The sequence below is a fragment of the Canis aureus genome, chromosome 12 (genome assembly GCF_053574225.1).
Source record: "Canis aureus isolate CA01 chromosome 12, VMU_Caureus_v.1.0, whole genome shotgun sequence".
NCBI classification, from domain to species: domain Eukaryota; kingdom Metazoa; phylum Chordata; class Mammalia; order Carnivora; family Canidae; genus Canis; species Canis aureus.
The window spans coordinates 61024456-61041420 of record NC_135622.1 but is presented as its reverse complement, the minus strand read 5'-3'; the positions used below and the strand labels follow the sequence as shown (position 1 = coordinate 61041420).

At 38.9% G+C, this 16965-nt stretch overlaps 1 long non-coding RNA gene across 3 annotated transcripts; it reads left to right on the top strand.

Moving 5' to 3' along the window:
• The first annotated feature begins 367 nt into the window (after window positions 1–367).
• On the top strand, window positions 368–15492 carry LOC144324733 (uncharacterized). 3 transcript variants are annotated; one of them, XR_013390163.1, is made up of 3 exons: window positions 368–496; window positions 2620–2962; window positions 13868–15492. It is a non-coding gene; the product is annotated as an uncharacterized LOC144324733 (long non-coding RNA). The 3 variants fall into 3 exon arrangements; XR_013390164.1 differs by having other exon boundaries at window positions 13871–15491; XR_013390165.1 differs by lacking the exon at window positions 13868–15492 and adding an exon at window positions 4680–6198.
• Window positions 15493–16965: the final 1473 nt, after the last annotated feature.

Sequence of the window (16965 nt, the reverse complement as noted above, 5' to 3'; positions counted from 1 at the left end):
ACCCTAGCCCACACTTTTTACACGGTATCAAAATATGATACAGAGTATCTCACATTTTTCATTAGTATTTGAAATACTTTAAGTTGGGATCAAATAAAAAAGTCTAATTTGGGGAAAAGGTGAAAATTCAGCTTCGTTGGAAGAAGAGAAAGCATGACTTCATGTTTAACTAATAATTATCCATTGCCCCATAATTAAATTCAATACTCCAAGCCTTAGTGGCTTAAACCTACAACAAACACTTATAGACGTGCAAGTTTCTGTGGATCGAGAATTTGAGAGTTGCCATTTTGGGTAGTTGTGACTCAATCTTTCATAAAATTGAAGTCACAATGTTGGCCATAGCAACAGTCACTTGACAGGGACTGGAGATGCTGCTTGCTGGAGTGCTTATTCACATGACGGCAAGCTGGGGCTAACTATTGGCGGGAATCTTGGTTCTTCACCACATGGACCTCTCCGTAGGGCTAGCTGAGCATCCTTATGATGTGATAAGGTACGGCAACTGACTTCTCCCAGAAAGAGTGATGGAGAGAGAACAAGGTGGAAGCCACAATTTCCTTTGTGATCTCACCTTGCAAATCTTATTCCATCATTTCCACAATGTTCTTGTAGTTTAACAGGTTGGGTCTGTTCAGTGTGGGATAGGAATATGTAAGGGCGTGAATACCAAGAACCAAGAATCCTCTGGTGCCATCTTGGAAGCTAACTACCCCTCTATGAGAAGACTGGAGAAACCATGAGAGACAATGACAGCAGCCAGTGCTGCAGGTCCCTCAGATCCTATAGATTTTCATTCATGTGTACACACGTATTCAATGGTGAACACTTCCCACCTAAAGCATCATTATGTTAGAGCTGCTCTGAGTTCATGTACCATGTGGTGACCAACAGATTCAGTGAGCTTACAGTCCAAACAAAGGGAGGTGTGGGCACAGAAGGGATAGTAGTCATTAGAATAAATGGCTCAAATTAGATTTAGAGACTTTACGGTATTGCTTTCTGGTTCATCTTCCTCGATGAACTGAAAGCAAGGATGACATGTGGAATTTGGTCACTAAACATATGTACTGATTTTTTTTGAAATTCTTATTATTTAAGAATTATGTGGACAAGATACTGTGTCCACAATTTCTTGGTAATAAGTCTATTTAGCAGGACATTTTTCCTTCTCTTTTTCTTTTCTTTTTATGTGGGACACATACAAAATGAGATATCTAACATGTATACATTATAATAAATTGAGACCTCTAAATCCCATCACACAAATTAAATCTAAGAAAATTTTAATACATGTGCCTTTACTTGCACATTCCTCCAGTTCATGACTTCTTCCACGGGGGGCTTATGTCATGACTTTTGTATCTGTTTCTCTTGGAGTTTTAAAATATCTTTATGGATGTATTTATGTTTATGCCTTAAAGGAATATTTGTTTCATGCATTTAGTTTGAGATGTAGAGTTTTGTATATGCTCATTCAATCCAGTTTGATAACTGGATTATTCATATCTTCCATAATATTACTAATATTTTATCTGCTTGACTTATAAATCAAACTTAGCCTGAAAATTTCTAAATATGGTCCAGTCAAACAGTTATTATAGCTTTATCAATGAAAGAATATATTTGAGGGTGCTGGGGTGGCTCAGTGGTTGAGCCACCTTTGGCTTAGGTTGTAATCCTGGGGTCCTGGGATTGAGTCACATCAGGTACCTCACAGGGAGCCTGCTTCTTGCCTATGTCTCTGCCTCTCTCTGTGTTTCTCATGAATAAATTAACAAAAATCTTTAAAAAATATATTTGAGACTTTTCTGAAGTACATTCAAGTTTAGCATTATTATATCTTAATTTAAAAAATCTTCTATTACTATATATTCACTTGTTATACCCTTAATTGTGTATATATAATTGCATAATTATAGTTATAATATATATATATATGCATACACTAAGACTTACTTGGTTTGACTTTAATAAAATTATCCTGAATTTCTTTTGTTCTTATTTTCTGTTATAAACATTTTCAAATTCTTTTTCTTTCGAACTTTCTATATAGTCTTTCTCATAAACAGAAAAAAATGGATTTCTTACATAACTTGAAGTCTAAAAATATATTCTAACCAGTAAGTTTAGGCAATTTATATTTATCAATAAAATTATAAGTAATAACATTTTGAATGTTTCTTCTTCATTTTTGCTTTCTACCTCTGTTTTTAATTATTGCTTCTTGCTTATTTTCCAAATTATTGTTTTTATTTTCTTTTGTTATTTTATCTTTCTTATTTCCTTATTCCATATTCCCTCATGATGATTGGATATTTATGTACTCCACATCTATTTTTCTAGTGGCTACTCAAATTTTTACTCTTAATGTTTCAGTTAAGAGTATCCAAATTTATGTATACCCTAAAAAAGAAACTTAGAGTAGTCTATCTCCCTCTTCTTGACTAACATCTATTATTGTCATGTATTTTATTAGGTTTGCAACTGCAAGTGCATAATAGTATTGTCATATTATACCTACTTTTTTGTTTTGTTTTATACATTGCCCCCATTTCTTTGTAACCCACCTCTTCTACCTCAGACCTTATTCTGAGTGCTTCCTCTTCTTTTTGACAGGTCCAGGCAGCTTCCAGTTTGATTCTTAGACCTGCTGCATCAACACTATAAGGGAGCTTGCTGGAGACATGATTTATCAGCCCCTAAATCTAGTGAAACAGATTCTCACAAGTGGACCCGGAAATCTATGCTATTATAGTTTCACAAGCAGGCTACATAATTTGTGGAACCCAATAGAAATGAAAATGAAGAGCTTCCCTTTGTTCAAAATTAAGAATTCTGAGACAGTGGCAGAGGAGCATTAAACCAAGTGTGGGGTGCTTGTAAGTGTAAGGACCAGTTCTGATCTCCACATGATATCTACAATTATTCAATTAGGAAGGTTTGTCTCTTCTCCTTTCAGGTAAGTAATTGTTTATTTATGTCACTATGGACTCATTATTTATTTTGTCATTTCATCTATATTACATTTCTGTTATTATTTTGTGCCCAAAGTTGTTCTAGCTTGGGTCATTGGGAGCTTTTCCCTGTTATTCTTCCATAGTCTTTTAAGGTGAAATTAGTGGAGTAAGTTGGAGTCCTTTGGAGGGTCTTCCAAACCCTCCAGCATTCCTCTTCATATAGTCAAGGTCACCGGACACACATAAGAGAGAAGGCTAGAGTTTTCAGGAGTTTTCTGTCACATTTGCAGGCAAGATGAGGCCTCCAAGGCCCCACATGAGAAGTTTATCCACAATCAGGGTTATTGCACCTGTCCTTCCCCAACATTCCCTTGGGTCAGCACGAGTTGCCAGGAACTGCTTTGGTGTTAGGTGGAATGCTCACCTATGTTGTCTAGCATCTGCTGTCCTTGACAGAGTCCTAGTAACTTGAGGTGACACAGTATTGGAGGATCTGCTGGCTTCCATGATGCTCTGTGTTGCACCTTTTCAGGAGCTGCTGGACTAAGTAGGGGACAGTGTGGCCAAGGAATATTATATCAGGTCCATATCCCCATGGATCTTTATGGGATATGGGGGTGGTGACAGTCATAATCATGTTTTTAATTATTAAGACACTATTTTACTCAAGAAGAGGCAAACTAGCTATAGAAATTCCACCTTCCTGGAAAAAAAAACAATATTTTTTAGAAGTTCAATATTTACTGAAAACATATTAGGTATCCAAAGGAGTTGAAAACAGATGTGCACACAAAACCCTGCACACAAATATTTATAGCAGCTTTATTCGTAATTCTCAAAACTTGGAAACAATCAAGATGTCTTTTAATAGATGAGTGGAGGCACCTGGGTAGTGCAGTCAGTTAAGCATCCAAACCTTGGTTTCAGTTCAGGACATGATCTCAGGGTCAGGATCTTGGGATCAAGCACTGCATTAGTCTCTGGACTCAGTGTGGAGTCTGCTTAAGATTCTCTTTCTCCCTCTCCCTCTGCTCCTCCACCTGTGCGCTCTCTCTATATAAGATAAATAAATAAATCTTAAAAATAAATGAATGAATAATTAAACTACTGCGTAGCCAGACAATGGAATATTATTCAATGGTAAAAAGAAATGAGCTATTAAGGCAAGAAAAGACATGGAGAAAACTTAAATACATATTGCAAGTGAGAGAAACCAATCAGAAAAGACTAAAAACTGTGTGATTCCAATGACATGACATTCTGGAAAAGGCAAACACATGGAGACTGTAAAAAGATCAGTGGTTGCTAGAGTTTATAGATGGGGGAGGAAAAGGGAGGAATGAAGAAATGGAACCCAGGGGATTTTCAGGGTAGTGACACTCTTCTATATGATGCTATAATGGTGGATGCATGACATTATGTATTTGGCAAAACCTAAAGAATGTACAATGCAAAGAGCAAACTCCAATTTATAAACTTACTTAATAATAATTTATCAATTTTGATGTTCATCAGTTGTAACAAATGCACCATACTGATGTAAGACAATAATCTGGGAGAGTGTGTGCATGTGGTAGAAAGGGAGGAGGGACAGGGAGTGGATGGGAAATGTCTCTACTTTCTGCTTAATTCTCCTATAAAACTAAAGCTATTCTAAGAAATAAGTTTACTAATTTTATTTTTTTTTAATTTTTTTAAATTTTTATTTATTTATGATAGTCACAGAGAGAGAAAGAGAGAGGCAGAGACATAGGCAGAGGGAGAAGCAGGCTCCATGCACCGGAAGCCCGATGTGGGACTCGATCCCAGGTCTCCAGGATCGCACCCTGGGCCAAAGGCAGGCGCCAAACTGCTGCGCCACCCAGGGATCCCATAAGTTTACTAATTTTAAAGGAAAAAAAACATACTTGGAAACTTCGAGTCAACTTCAGTGTAAACTAAACCAGAGAACAACTCATTAGAAACAACTAAAACATCAATAAGGAGCTAGAAATCTCCCTTTACTTGGGTTTAGCATAGACACCCTTTGAAAAGGGCTAGAAGGAGACAAATCTCAACACTTTGAACACATTGAGTAGATGACTGACATTACAGGGAAGTTTTAGCCTTTACAAGATGTATCAGAACACATCCGTTTCAAATAGCTGCGATGAAAATATCCTCCCAAATCCATCAGATCAATGAGGAACAGTTTCCCACAGCAGTGAAAGAGGCTTTGGAGGAAAATCCCAGTGTTCTGGGGGAGTCTAAAGCTGCTTTCACTAGAAGCTGAAGGATGGAAAAAGGAGAGTGAATGAAGTTATTATACTGAAAAAAAAGTTCTAAAACTCTGAGGAAAGTCAAATTGAGCCTTTGGATGGATACTTGCAAAAAATTAGAGTTTGGGCTGCTGTTCTTGGAAAAGACAACATGGAGAGTGGGAACCTGAAAATAGATGTAATCAAGGCTCCAGAAAAGAGAGCCCTCCGAGAAGATGAATCAAAGAAATTTCAAAGAAACTGATTGATGCAGCTGAATTAAATATTTATTTTAAAACTTTTGAAGAAGAAACCAAATGTATACCAAGTTAACTAAAGAAGAGGAAATCACCAATGCACTTAAAGATCCCAAGAAGTCTCCAAACTGAGAAAGCACCACTGTAGTTAGAAAAAGAAAAAAAAAAAAAGAAAAGGAAAGTAGAAGCAACCACTCCACTGGAAACTTCAAATCTTCTCAGAAATGCATCAAGAAGACAACATGAATTTTCACCACAAATCCAATTTAAGAGAATTTGCTGTGTAAAGATAAAGGAAAAGAAAAAAAAGAAAGAAAGAAAGAAAGAAAGAAAGAAAGAAAGAAAGAAAGAAAGAAAGAAAGAAAAGATGTCCAAAGTCAGTGAAATAGCAGTGCATGCAAAAATCTGGATATCCATAAAACACAAGCCATTTTTTTTTACAAGCCAAAATTAACTCAGAAATACTTGAAAGCATCCCTGACTTGTACCAAAGGCAGCTTACTTCTCATGGGAGAAAAGATGATGATAATGTGTTGAGAGTTCTGTTAGCTGAGAGATATCTCAGTTATCTTAAGTTAATTAAAGAGTGACTCCTGAGTAGCTCAATCTGATAAGCATCCAACTCTTAATTTCAGCTCAGGTCATGATCATGTGATTGTGAGATCCAACCCTGCATCAGGCTTTGCTCTCAGTGGGGAGTCTACTTCTCTCTCTCTCTCTTTTTCTCCCCCCCTTCATCTGCCCCCCCCCACTCAAGCATGCTCTCTCTCTAAAATAAATAAAGCTTTTAAAAATTTAAAAATATTATTAAAATGCATCAAACAAGGTAATATTAAGAAAGAGTGAAAAATTTTCAAATAGTATCCATAAAGTTGATATTACAAATCAGGTATTTGGCAGCAAGGTAACCCTTAGTTTGATGAGATCCCCAGAAAAGAGGAGCCCCAAGCTGTGATGGTTTCTGAATCCAGTGTCCTTCTCCCCACGTGGACCAGGCACTACCTTCTCAGAACCTCTGTCAGGTCAACCCCATCCTGATGGATCAACTCTCCCACAAGAGCAAAAAAGAATTTGTTCCAGTGCACCTGCCAATGGCAGGGACTTGGGTCTTTCTTTCATTTCAACCTTCCCACTTGAACAGGGTGCTCCCAGCCCAGGCTCAGGTCCTCCCCTTCATCCCCTTGTCAGATATGTCAGAGAGCTCCCAGGGATCAGCACCTGAGAGTAGGACCTCTCTCCATCCCCCTATTCCAGAAATTGAGACATAATGTCTCCAGGTATGCCCTCCACTGAGGGGCTTGCTTAGCTTGCACATCTTCCACTGGTCACATGAGATGACTACACCAAGCACTGTTCACACATCCTGAAAAAAGAAATGAGCCATCTTCACGTTGATCCCATCTCTAAAAGAATCTACTTCTAAAAATCCAGAACCATAGCAAAGTGTTTTTTCCTCTCACTATTAAAATCAATTAGATTTTTTTCTTTTAGTTTTGTTGCTTTTAAGTGATTATAATGGATCAAATGGAAATATGATAAGATTATAGTTATTAGATAATGTTTTAAGCTACAGTTTTTAAATGTGACTCTTATAAGTTGTTTTCATTTATTTATTCTTCATTTAGGTAAATATACATAGTATTTTTATTGTGGTCAACAAGTCCACTAATAATCTGAACACAGCAAGATTTCAACATTGTATTTCTTACAAAATAATTTTGATTTTTTTCTGTTTCAGTTTTATTGGTGCTATTTAAATAATGGCACAATATCTCAAGTGGAGACATATTAGAGAAGTTTTTGTAAATGTTCATTCTGTAAATGTGCATCTTATTAGTAAAATGGGTTGGTTTTGTCTCTAAAGAATATAAATATTGCATTTTTGCCATTGATATTTAATAATATTTCTACTGACCTAGAAACATAAAGATTATTTTCTTTTTAAGCTTTTATTTATTTAGGGATGCCTGGGTGGCTCAGCGGCCGAACATATGCCTTTGGCTCAGAGCATGATCCTGGAGTCAGTCTCTCTCTCTCTTTTAATTGATCTAAAAGAATTTTTTTTTAAGATTTTATTTATTTATGTATTTATGAAAGATACACAGAGAGAGAGGCAGAGACATAGGCAGAGGGAGAAGCAGGCTCCATGCAGGGAGCTCAATGCAGAACTCGATCCCGGGACTCCAGGATCACATCCTGTGCCAAAGGCAGACACTAAACCACTGAGCCACCCAGGCATCCCAACATAAAGATAATTTTTGTCTCCAAAAGTAGTTTCAAATTTTCTCTGATTTAATTTCATGATAGATAGTAATTTCATAATTACTCAAGTGAAAACTCTATTGAATTTTAATTCTTAGGTTAGTGTTTTATATTTTATCTTCCTTAAATGTGAATTTCATGAGTAAATTACATCTTTTTCAAATTTTGTCAAATGTTTTTTTTTTTTCCAGCTGTTGATATAATTATATTTTTTTTCTCCTTTTGGAGAAATGCATTAATTGATTTATAGATATTTGACTAGCCTTGATTCCTATAACAGGTAAATTAGGCTAAGATGTATTATCCTTTTATTATATTACAGGGTTTAATTGGCTAGTTTTTAAAGATTTTTTTTTGTTGTATTTTCATAAAGAACATTGATCTCTAGTTTTCCTGTAATATTTTTGACAAACGTTGGTCCTGGGTTACAAAGCTTTTTAAACACATTAAAAAATTCTGTATCTACCTGTATTATCTGAGTTTGTGTCCAAAGTTTAATATTTCTTCCCTAAATGTTTGAAGGAATTTATAAAGATTCCATCCATGCCTTAATTTTTTGAGTCCCTTGAATGCTTTTGATTTAGAGTTACATTTCTATTAACAGACAAGGGAATATTCAGGCTTTTAGTTTCTTCTTTTGTCAGTTTTAATAAGTCATGATTTTTAAGGAATTTATTTTTTCTGCAATTTTTATATTAATGTTACATATTTACTTATAATATTCTTTATCCTCTAAACTTTGTATAATCTCTAGTGCCATCTTCTATTTTATGCCTCATGTTAATTTTCTCTGTTTTTTAATCCATCAATCTCAATTAGACTCTACTATTTTATTAATCCTTTTATGAAACAAACCTTTGGCTATCTGAAACCTCTCCATTTACCTCCTTTACCTAGAGAAATCCCATAAATTCTCCTGCCCCACCTTCCTCTCTATGCTCTAGCTCCAGACTCTGCCTTGTTAGCTGAGACCTCTCTGTTCTGCTTGGGCCCCTTCCTCCACATCGGACAAGTGCTTCCAGGGAGAAATCCTGATCATTGGCCTCACTTTCTGTATTTCTTCACCCTCATAGATCAGAGTCCTATGCTGCCTGTCACCCAAAGTCTAAAACTGTTGCTTCATATTTTTTCCCCAATTGCATGGTTGTTTACAGTAGAAGTAACAGTTAACTTCATGGTGGCTAGAGCTAGAAGGTTCTTCCTAGTACTTGTGGGTAGTCTCTTGTTTGCTTGCTTTTATGACTAGGCTTTTATTATTTTTAAACATTGCATACATAAATACTGATACTCTATATCTTATAATTTTAACACCTATATTATCCGTGATCTAAAACTATGAGTTCACATTTGATTGACTAGAATATCTAAAAATCCCAAGGTCTTAAACTGAGAGTGCCTTCTTCCAAAAGAAAATTTTTGTATCAGAGATTCTGCTCACCTAGGATCACATTAGACTACTTCTAGGGTCTCAGGCTCAATGTAAGAATCCTAAATTCAATACATCTATCTATGGCCCAATATTCTGGTCACAATCAGAATCTGACACTGGCATTTGCCTTCAGTATAATCTGTTCCCCATTTGGCTCAATGCTTCTCCTTGGAGAAGGTCTACATTTGCCCTACGTTCATTTTAACCCACGGGTAAGGGAGATCCTTAAAATCATTTCTTACTTCCTGAAAGCCCAATGGTCTGTCTAAAAGCATGTTTGATCAAATGTTTAGTTGTTTTATACTTGGAGAACTCCTTCCAGTCTCAAATAGACCACAGAAAGGCCAGAGACAGGAAAACCTTGTAGCCTCAGTCAATGTAGGTACAATTACCATGAAACGGGAACATTAGATAACTTGCTCATATTTGTCTGCTCGAAAGTTCTGTGGTTGCATTAAGTTAGTTTGATTCCAGATCCTATGATTTAATGACTACATTGGAATGCTTTGTGTGGAAGGCATGCTCTATTAATGTCTATTGAGTTAAAAAACAGAATGATGGATGAATAGATAAATGTTTCCATATATAAATCCTGTCATTGAAATAACATAAGTGCATGAAGAAAGAAATTGGTTCTTTTTAATAAATTCTTCCACAAGTAACAAGATTAACAAAGTTGATAAAACACCATTGTACATTTCACCTGGAGGCATGCCTAACTACTAAATACAGTTTGTGGATCAGGAGAGTTAGAGGCAAAATAAGCACACAGTTGATACCAAGCAGACCCTACAGTCAATCTGTGATGGGGATGCAGGAGCGTGCTATCATTACACAATTTATGCTATAAATAAACCACCAATTACACTTCCCTTGTATTTCCTACTCCGTTTATTTTCCCTACATTCTCCACTCTTGAACATAAATGTCCCTCTGCATTCCTCAGTGCCCAGGCACACAAGAGGACACTCCCTCCATTGTGGTATACACTTTCTATTTTGTCTTATCTTGATGCTCCGATGAGGGCCAAGGCAAAGTTAGCAGGGTTACAAGTCATATAAAATCACAGCTGTGTGTATGAGACAGTTTAGGGTGTCCCATCAGCAAATATGGTGGAAAGGAACAGTCATCCATGAAAGATTCAGCATGACCACCGCCCCTGACACTGAGTCGGGCACAAGAGGAAGAGGCAATAGGGAGCAGTGGTAGCTTGGACTCAGGAAAGGTCTGGATTTGTGGCTTGCCTTGGGTGTTCAATGAATCTGAGTGTGATTTGGGCAAAGACATTCTCTTTCTCTGGTGACGGTTTAAAAATTACAGGGGTAGCAAGTCCCAAAGTTCCATAAACATGAATCCTTTCTTTCTTCTCCACACAGAAATTGTATTTTTTTTTCTACCAAACAAATACCACGATTATTTTGTTTGCGTTGTTTTTTGTGTTTCTGTGAGTTAGCCTTGGTACATTAAATTAGTATGACTTATGTCAAAGGCAAAAATGTCTAATGTCTTTCATCATTGTTTCATCATTGTTCCATAACAACTCAAGAATAGATGTTATGTAAAGTAAATTTCAGCATTAAATACTCCATTTTTGTGACTAGGTGTAACCCAGACTCTACGGTGACTATTGTATCTCTATCCATTGTGTAATTCATAAAGGCCCTTTATGAGATTAGCTAAAGTTTTATCTACAATCATGAATTTAAGTGAGCTATGCATTATTACCACTCAACATTAGTCTTTTTAGTAGTTATGTGACTTACTAAAAGTATCATTCCTAACTCAATGGCAAACCTGAAGCTAGAAACCATGGGTCTCATTGAGAATTAGAAGTAATGTTTCAAAATCATTACTTATTGAGTCTCTACTAGATACCAGGCACTGTACTAAGGATTTTCAAGGTTTATTTAATTTATTCCTAGAAATTGCAAGGTGAATGGCATCATCGCAGTATTACAGGTGAAGAAATTGAAGTTTAGAAAGGTTAACTAGCTTGCCCAATGGCAGGGTAAGGATTTGAAGCCAAATGGATCTGACTATAAAACCTATTCTCTTTGCATTTTGTCAAGCTGTCTCTAATCCAACAGTACTTTCATTGATTAAATATCTTCTCTTGCGTCGTTTGATTTTATTTTGTGCCAGGCACTTTCACATACAAATAGGAATTTCACTGAACCCCAAGGAAATACTGTGAAAATAGCATTACCTCACAATTTCCAGATAGGAAAACTGCAGCTCCATGAGGGAGGACTAGGTTCTGAACGTCTAGTGACTATGAGGTAGTGAAGCCAAAATTCAGACATCGCCATCCTATAATGCACTATACACTGCATCACATGACATTTTCTGTTGTTTTCTACTCATTAGTGCAGGTCTGTTATTATATTGTCAGAGATCGTTGCATGCAGAAAATGTCATCCAGCTTAATGGTGAATTCATCATCGATGTTCAGTAAGCAAACGGGAAAAGTATAGGGCTGAGAAACCCTTTTCCAAAAATGTCCAAGAAAGGGATCATGTGCAAGATATCTTGCTCCCTGCAGACTCTCTCTGTCCATGTCCACACTGCTCTCCACCCCAGGAGGCCGACCACATGGACTCCATAAATCAGCCCTCTGGCAGGACCCCATCTTTGCTTTGTTCAGCCCATGCCCAACCAGCCCTTTCCCTTTGGCACTGCCACAAGCAGTGGAAAGAACATTAGTTTTGAGTTAGACACACCTAATTCTCTTGTCAGAGATCGATGCTCATGGGCCAACCATGGACCAGGCAGTGTGCTGGTTCCATTGCTGTGAAATCAATAACTCATCATCCCTACTTTCTGTAAGCTGGAGGTCTGCCTAGCACTGCCCAGTAGAACTGGAAAGCAAGCCACGCATGTAATGTTAAGTGTACTAGGACCTACAGTAAAAGAGTAAAAAGCAAGCCCAATCATTTTAATGATGTATCTTATTTAACCCAATAGATCCTAAATATCACTTCTGTGATATCAATATAAAATTATTGATGAGATGTTTTAATCATCTTTTCATGCCAAGTCTTTAAAAGGTGGTTTGTATTTTACATTTACAATCTGAGTTATCCACATCGAAGGGCTCTGCGTGGCCAGTGGCTACTCTATAGGACAACACGGTTCAGTGGGAGAAGAAAAACACATAAACACATAAGTGTAACATATGCATGCTGAGACAACTCATATCTTTGTGTTGTGTTGTACATTAGCTCATGTACGTTTGGTAAGGGAGAGAATATTACCAGCATAATATTCTCTATTGGTTCATATTATTATATTAATAATACAATATTATGGATTATATTGAATATGAATAATATAATTCATATTATATATTGTGAATTATATTTTTCATATTAATATGAATAATATATTAGTAATATTAATATTAATATTTGATTAATATTATATATACTATTCATGTAAATTATACTCATATAATATAATTTTAATATTAATATTCATAATATTCCTTTGGTTCATATATAACTAGTGTTTGTGGTGATACAGAATGAGAGGGGGCAAGCTTACAATTAGAGATGCTTAACAAACATGGAGACTAAGGAATATGCTCAAAATCCTCTAGAATTGCCTCCCTTTGGTACAAGCAGCATGTGGCTGACTGGCTCCAAGCACTGCTCTGTTTTCCATGTTGTTATGTTTTCTAGTAAAGCTGAGAAGACATTTCGCACATTGTTTAAAAAAGTAATAAATTCCCAGTGGAGACATAATTGTGTGTGTGTGAGTGTGTATGTGTGTATGTATGTGTGTTTACTAAGATTGCTGGAGTTTCTTTTTTTTTTAATAATTTTTTTAGCTCTTTGGTTTGAAGCTGCATTGGTGCTGGGTGTTGGGAACACCCACACTGACATAATCCCTGTTGTTTTTACTGTACAGTTTTATGGGACAAGAGATTTTTCAGTAAGGCAAACTGTATTTAGTAGAAACACCCGTGTTTCAAGCAGGATGGTAGAAACACATTGGATTTTATCTGTAGGTTCAGGAAATGTTTCAGACAGGAGGACACTGTTCAGCTAAACTTGACATGGGATCAAATCCTAGCTCTACCGATTTCTACCTAAGAGGTGAGGGCTCATTTCATCACCTTCCTGGGCTGTTTTCCCATTTGTAAATATTTTCCTGGCAAGGTTTGCCTCCTGTACAGGATAGCTATGAATTAAATGAAAGTCTGTGGGGCTCCTGACCCGGTGTAAATACTTTAAAAACGTGAGTTCTCCTTTCCCGGTCCCCACGGGAGCCCAGGGCATGTCACACCTCTGCCGCTCACCCACCTCCCTCGAGGGCAGAGGCCAGCCTTACGCAACTTCTTCTTGAGCCATTAGATTAGGGAGGTCTGCTCTATTCCATAGCATGGTAGAGACAGAGGTCACCTCCTTCTGATAGCCAGCACCAAGCAAACTCTTGGTTTGATTCTGTGTGATTGCACCAGAACACAAACACACAAGAAGACAAACAAATTTAAAACACACACACGCACACACAGCTTCTTTAGATATTTTGTATATTTGTGACCTTCCAAAAGTGTGGACAAAGAAGGAAAGTGCAGATCTAGGAATACGTGCTATTGCTCTTGAGCAAATAGCTGGAACTGAGTACATGGTAGGCACCAGGGGAAACACCATTTTTTTAAAAAAATTCTCATGAGTTGTGTTTCATTATAGTTAACTTCTGTCCCTAATTCACCCCTAGCAGCAGATCAGGCTGCTCGAAATTCAAAACAATGGTGCATGGTGGCCAACGACAGAACCATCAGTGCTTCCCACCCTTGCACAAGATGGGGAAGCTCAGATGACATCAGTGAACACAGGCTTGTCAGCTAGAGGACAGGGCACTTTCGGAAGAGGACCCTGAGGCAGAGAGCCCTGGAAAACACAGCTGGCTGCAGACTGAGGAGGCTTGTTCTCCTCCCTGTGGATGCTACTCCCCCAGAGGATCCAGTGTTGTGCCGTCTCTTCCTTCAGCCAAGCGTCCCAGCCTAGCGGGGACAGGGCCAGACTCTACAATGCAAACACAGCATGATTGGGAAGACCATGGTGTCTCCTCAGTCATCCCCCAAGAACCATTTTCGGGAGTTTCTTATCTGGACAACTGTTTTAATGATTTTGCCCCCCTGAGTTCAGACTTAGTAATCAATTCAGAGGCTTCATTAACTATTGTAATTATCTATGCTTTGGTTGGGGTTGAGTGGGGGTGTATTCAAGAATTTTCCTTCTCTCTATTGAAAGCTCGAGGAGGCTCCTGGGGGTGGTTTGTGTCTGGCCTGTGAGAAGAGCCTTCTCTTGTGCCTGGGGTGTGCTGGCTCTGAGCTTCATAGGCTCCAGTAGTTGGCAGGTGAGCTCCTCGAGGTGCCAGGAGCTGGGAACCAAAATGGTCTGAGTCCTGCCCTTGCTTGTGCGCAAAGCAGACCCTGTCAGAACCTCCTAGCTCTTGGCTCACTCATGACAGAAGACTACAAAATGTCATCTTGACCTTTGCTGTCACCAGGAGGCACTCCTTGACTAATGTGCAAAGGCAAGAGGGCTCCTCTGCCATCTGACAGATGCTGCAACAGTGGCCCCTCTGGTGTCGTCCCCATGAGTGTCTTGCTCCGGAAGCCCCACAAGGCCCTGCTAGGACCCCAACAGGCAGCTCCAATGGGGGCTCTGTCTCCGCAGACAACCTCCCTGTGATTCTTTAAGCATTTTTGGAGGTTCAGGCTTGCCTTTGGTCCTTAATCCCCTCATTTAATTAGTTTATTTAAATCTTGAACTTCTCTAGTTATTAAAAGTAGTAGTAATGACAGTGGGAAATTAATCCAGCCGAAGAAGAAAATGTAGAGAAAAGTTGAGCTTCACTTTCAGGGCATTAACGTTCACAGAGCTCTGCATTCCAATTATCCATAATATGATTTTAATTTTTTTAAAGTTTATATCTGACTTAGTATTCAAGGCAGACAATGGTTCTGTGGAAGGAAAAAAAAAAAAAAGAAATGTAGGACAACTATAGAAGTTAGTACAGGCCCTCAGGCCCAAAGTCTTTCCAAGAAATTAGGCCAGGCTCAAACAAACTCAGGCTCTGGAAAGGTAAGAGATAAACAGGACTGTGAAAATGCATCTCTGTGCTCAAGCACAGTAGAAATCCCAGCTCAGAATCACTGCCAGGAGAAGCCACCTTGCTTTTTCTTGATTGTTTAGTTTGTTTCCTCTTATTTCCCCATTGTAGTTACCAACTCTTAAAATTGTATCATGTAGCATTTGTCTTGTAGCATTTTTGTTTTTTGTTTGTTTGTTTTTGTTTTTAAATTTTCAGAAAATTGGTTGAAAAGGAAGCCCTCTGGAAATTGGGGTGAGCAGGGAAGGCATCTTGCACAGGTCTCCCCAGAACTGTTGTTCTCGGGCCTCTTAGGCACCTCCTCGAGGTTTTCACGCAGGATCTCAGGCACACAGGTATGTCTCTCCATGCGCCTATGCTGCTGTGGCCTGACTTGGCCACCCCCCAACCCAGCGATGTCCTCTCCTCTGAACCAGCACTAGTGACTGACTCTCAAATCACATTCACAACTCCTGTGCACAGTCTCCATGTTGCAAGCACCTGTCTGGCTCTCGCGATGCTGGCACTAACGCCTGTGAAGTGGTGTTTCCACCATTTACAAACATCTTTCATGTCATCTCTTTGGATAGTCTCAACTCCAAGAGTTGAGGAAGGTCAGAGAACTACCATAAAGTGTAGCGGTGTACATAGCGGCCACGCTTCTCTGGCTCACACATCTATGATGTGGACAGGGCTGAGCAAGGCAGCTGGTCTCTGCTCCAGTCGTTCCAGTGGGGAGGGGAGGGCTGAAGGGGACTGGAGGTCTCCATTCACTCCATGTCATTCAGTGTATGGTCCAGGCTAGAGTGCAGACCCCATGGTGTAGAAGAGCAGGAGTAAGGTAGGCAGCCATCTTTCACAAAGCCAGTGCCCTTAGCAGGTATTCATATATACCCATTTCACTGATAAGGAGATCAAGACATGGTGCAGGTAAGGGGCTGTTCAAGTTCCCTCAGAGATAAGAAAACATTCAAACTCAGATCAATTTGCTTCAAAGAGTTCCCCCCTTTCCTTTCACTTCCTTTGTTGGTTTTTGGACTATTTTTTGTTTGTTTGTTTTATTGGTTGGTTTGTTATTGTTTCTTTGCATCATGACACTGGCAAGTAGCCCTACCAGGATGTAAACTATAGTTATTCTGACACTGAATCCAAATGGACACTTGAGATCTAGACCATCTTCCTTATTTTGCAACTGAAGGTAGAGACATTTATCAGAAGCCAAAGAGCCTACCTTTTGTCATGTCCACTTTGTCTCATGGCCCTTCCTGCTTAGGGGCAAAGGCTGTGTCTTCAATGGCAGAGCACAGGTCTAGGGTCTGGACTTGGCTCAACAGGTCCTGGCTCTGACTCAACAGCCTTAGGTAAGTTATGTAACTTCTCAGCGAGATGGATGGGCAACCACAACACCTACCTCCTCCCTCTGTGGGGAGATGGAGGACTTCACGGGGGAGCCCAGGTAGTGCCCTCTGGGAGGCTGCATTCCATCCAGCACAGCGGCTTCCACAGCTGCTTCCACAGCAGCACATACCTGCACCTTGACCTGTCAGAGAAGAACCAGCTGCCTTCAAGGAGCTGTTCAAGCCAAGACGAGGAAGATACCAGCAGTGATTCGGATGGGGGAGACAGGACACCTGCCAACATCCTCAGGGCCATGCAAGTTGCCCACACACTTATTTGATTCTCTTTGTAAGACAGAGGAACTTGCAGAACGATGGAGG